Here is a 4,954-nt window from a genome sequence, read left to right as displayed (position 1 = left end):
ACATTCGATTATATATATATATATATATATATATATATATATATATATATATGATCGGTTCTACGAAAAAATCTATTTATATATATGCATAACGTGTACAATATGTAGTATCGTAAAATACCAGCAAACAAAAAAGAATTAAATGGAAAACACAAAATTATTGGAAAAATAAAAATTAAAACCAACCCCCCCCCCCCAAACATTTAGTACCGGTTGGTGCTACCAACCGGTACTAATGGTCTACCAGCACCCGGTCCTGTCTCGTGCCACGTGGTGGCGAACCGGTAGTAAAGGGGGAGGGGGGCCTTTAGTCTCCACTCTTTAGTGCCGGTTGCAGAACCGGCACTAAAGGCCCTTACGAACCGACGCTAAAGCCCGGTTCCGCACTAGTGATAGAGGATAGTGATACATCATTACATTGTAGTAAACTCAGTTGATAACTTCTGGTCAACATTTTTCAGAACCTGACTTGAATTTTTTTATCGCCAACGCACAATCCTTCATACTTTATTATATCGGCTCCACAAAGATCAGCCTTATCGCATCTTTGATTGTGTCTGCAGTAGTGTATGCATCGTTATGTTTGTACATATTACCCGCAGTCTTAGCAAGATTAAGTATTGTTCGTGTCACAACCATTGGTTGATTTGTTGTAGCAAAAGAATGTTGTAACATATCCTTCCATGAATCTTCAGCGAGTTCTTTTATCTGCTGGCAAGCATCATGCATTGTTGTCTTATGCTCCTTCATGTAACATTGGATGGTAGAGCCGCAGTGGTCCCCTATTTGCTCACGCTGCAAAATATGGTTGTAAGGGAATATCATTTCTTTAATTTTCATAACTTCATTTATGGTTCTGATTGTTAGTGATATGTTCGGAATTATGTCATAGCCGGCGAATCTATGTGTATAATTAGCATGCATGCATTATCAAGGTTGAAGTGATTCATGTGTATAGTTTGTGTCACAATAAACTTGTACCTTGAAGAACATACATGCTAGCTATATATGTGTGCGCAAATTTATCCTTGTTGTTACGAAGTGTCAAATAATATAACATTTGCAAATTACTTCTTCTATGTGACAGGTTCGGACTCGCTTCTTTAATCTAGCACCAACACAAATGTGAACGTAATATTATACTCCCTCCGTTCCTAAATATAAGGTTCATCATGGATTATATTTTTTCTCAAAAATTCAAACCTATCTAACTTTGACCAAGTTTATAGACAAAAATATCAATATCTAGAATATATACCAAATCATTATCACTAGATTCATCATGAATTATATTTTATATATTTAGTATTGTTAATATTTATATGTTTTGTTGTAAATTTGGTCAAACATATTCGACATTTGACTTTTTGAAAAATAATTGTGCCTCCTTATATTTAGGAACGGAGGGAGTAGTTACTAGAAAATAATGTCAGCGTAATTGTGCCTGCTTTGATGTTTGTATTCCTTTTTCTTCTAAACGTACATAATATAGTTCTTTACATGCAAATTCATCATTTTTTCCAAGATACCAAATTAATATTCACATGTCCACTTGTGTAAGTATAGATAAATACCTTGGTTGACACTATATCATTTGAGAGACGGACAAATATACCAAAGACTTGATTAGTTGTGGACTTTCCAGAACCCACTTGAAAGTCTTCTCTGATGTTATCTCAAGCACAAGCTAGCAGGTAGGGTCCAATGCTTGTAGATGAAACTTCAAGATGTTCGCTCATTGTTTTCGGCACATAATGTTCATCGCGCCATTTTAGTTCATCGGCGTATACTTGAACTAATTGCTTCAGCTGTGTATATATAAAAACAATATTATTAGATGGTTCTATAGTTTCTTAGAAGTACTGACTGTTTAAGCTAGATTACTTGCAATAAAAAACAATTAGTTCACATGATATGGTGTATCTTGCAGGATAAGTTCCATTTAAAGGAAAAAAACTTCATCAATTTTATGCACCTAGAAGGTCTCTGTGTTTTGAGTGAACAATATTAAATAATTCATTGACCAATAAAAATACCATTTCCGGATAAAATGACTAGAAATGAAAGGAATAAATGGTGAATGATTGTGGTCCAACCATGAGAACTATGAAACATGCTACTTTTGTCTCATGCCAAACATGCCCATTTTACCTTACCTTGTTTTATTTAGTGAAAATGTTTACATACTATTTAATTATTTATATGAAAATATATTCACATTTTTACTTTATGTCGATATTAAAACATAACATATCTACATCTAGACCGTTGTGGTTCTATGTTGGCAATACACAATCATAATATACTTATAGGACGACTGACATTTCATTTCTAATTGTGTAATTATTTACAATGAGCTAGTTTGGTGAAATAAAATAGAGTACTTGCCGTTTCTTTTAGGTAAAACACACGGTAGGTCTTGTCAACTCCTAACTCCGCCTCGAAGGAAGCAAATGTCTCTAGTAAATACAGGTAGAAATTCTTCATGTACTTTGGAAGCAGAGCTACTGCACTTTCATCCCACCTGCAATTTACTATGATATTAATGTGTATGGTCAAGAAATATAGTAGCTGTAATGGAAAAAATTCCTTGAAATGTAGGCCTAAGCAGTTCTTCATTTCCATTCAAATGCTACTGTGTCTAGTATTTTTAGTTGTTTCATTTCCTGGGAGCCAGTAATTTGATGAGATGTTGTTTCATGACCATGAACTTATTTAACACGAGCCATATTTTATTAAACAATACCATTTACAATGATTCAAGAAACAATAATACCATGCCTAGTTATTATGCCTGCTGAAAAGAGTCATGTACCTATGTAATATACATATCAGCAACATAGGCATTCCATACTACTTAATAGCTTAAATTCATCTAATCTTATGTTTATATACACGTACATTGACATACGACATTCAAAATTGATGCTAGATTTTTTTTAATTAAAGGCATTAGTTGTCTTAAATAAACAAACTCGAGAATGTAAGGAATGTTGTGACCTTTTAATTGCTTCTTGAAGTTGCATACTCTCTTTGGTACTACCATATGTGTCAAATATATCGTCTACAATGGTAATGAAAGCTGTGATCTTCGTCAGTATAATTCTCGAATGAGAATATTGAGGTTTGTAGCATGCCCCATTCATCCAGAAATACACTTCTACTATTCGTTCTCTAACTAAACTCAAATTGGATTTACCATAGAGCTCCTTCCACCACCTACCATAAGGAGAAAAAATAAACCATATGAAATTATTATGATTGCAAGAAATGAAGAGTTCCTGGCATTAATTTCAGGATGTGAAATTGTAATAAACTTACAGTGTGACATCTTTTAAGTCCTCACAGAAATGAATATGTAGAATGTTAAAATTCAGTTTTGCAATCTCAAGTATGGCTTCATTTCGTATAGAATCATTTTCATACTTGGATATGTAACTTCTTGTTTCTAATATTCCAACCCTTCTAAAAAGAGGTGTATCTAGGGTAGAACACACTTCCTTTGCATAAGGTGATTCCAGTTCTAAATCACACAGAAGACGTCTTTTGGCGAAAGAGATAGCCGCATCTAATAGTTCCTCACCATGGGTCCTCAGATATGCCGCATTGTATAAGCTTAGCAAACTTGTTGTATCAACATTCACAAAATCTCCTTTTCGGTCTTGAAATTTTTGGAATACATCTGAAAGTTGATTGATAACAAACCATTACGATTTCTAATTCAGTAGCAAAATGTTCAAATCTTAATTTGCTATAGCATTAATAAATAACGCTTACCTGATGGCACATCATATCCATTTTTTGTAGAAGATAAAACCAAAGTGAAACCAAGTGTAGATTATTATCATCGTAATCCGAGTTGAAAACAACGTTGAGTTGCTGGTTGATCTCATTCTCATAATGGTAGTCCAAACCAAGTCGTTCTAGCGTCATTATAAGATCTAATATTTTTGGTATTTCATTTGAATCTTTTATCATCGCCCTTACTTGTTCCCTTAACGCTCCTGCTCTTTCTTTCATTTGAGGTAGCTGCAAGTATAAGTGTCAATCTTATGAACAACTATGGTTTGGGTCATAATTTTTGAATTCAATAAAATTTCGAAAAATATGACATTAATCCATCCTATTAACAAAAACATGCCAAAATCGATGGTGGTAACGTCTAATGTGTATCTTGTAAGAAGGACGGACAACAATACACACCAAATAAAATATTAATATATTAATACTACAATGATTTTGTTCTTGTGAGGAGAAAACGCAAAGCCTCGACTCCCATAAAAACAAAACAAAAAAGTTTTTAGATTTAAGTTAAATCACAAACTTTATAAATCAGGCATCTCCGGCTCGCACATACCTGCGCTGAAGACGGGGGCTGGTAAGTAAGGAAGAAATCACCCCACAGACTTGGATGAAAAGTACTCATCTGCTCCTGGCCAGCACTATCTCCATGTGCTGCTGCGATTCAGTTCTTCTTGTGTATACTGCTTCGTGCTTGGTGAAGTAGATCAGAGACAAATTGCAGCTGTACTTGTGCCATGTATGCAGAAGGGCACATATATAGAGAGAACCGGTTCTAACTCTTAGCCTTAGACCAACTATTAAAGTCTTCTGACATACTCCATATAGCAGCCATGAAGAAGACATACTCCAAAAAAAATTACTCGGTCGTGGATCTAACTTGCTCCACCTAGCAGCCCCAATCAGTTGTGGAAACTACGACCGAAGCATTATCAAGGGCCGGTGACTTGGAGCTGCCAGTAAAAAAGTGTTAATCATATGAAATGGCACTACATACGGTGCGGCAGCTTTTCCTTTTCCTGCATTTTAAGCTCTGAACAGAGTTGTACATCATTTCACAAGATTACAATTAAATATACTGGCTAGGATTTGGCATTGACGTGCACTCGGACCGAGTTTACCTTTTTTCCACTAGGGGTTCCATTAATACGAA

General features: G+C 34.9%; 1 pseudogene; it reads right to left on the bottom strand.

Moving 5' to 3' along the window:
- Nucleotides 1-510: 510 nt before the first annotated feature.
- On the bottom strand, nt 511-4,426 carry LOC109782017 ((S)-beta-macrocarpene synthase-like; annotated as a pseudogene).
- Nucleotides 4,427-4,954: the final 528 nt, after the last annotated feature.

Source organism: Aegilops tauschii, chromosome 3, assembly GCF_002575655.3.
Source record: "Aegilops tauschii subsp. strangulata cultivar AL8/78 chromosome 3, Aet v6.0, whole genome shotgun sequence".
Classification (NCBI taxonomy): domain Eukaryota; kingdom Viridiplantae; phylum Streptophyta; class Magnoliopsida; order Poales; family Poaceae; genus Aegilops; species Aegilops tauschii.
The sequence above is the reverse complement of the archived record's forward strand: the minus strand, read 5'-3'. Positions and strand labels throughout refer to the sequence as shown.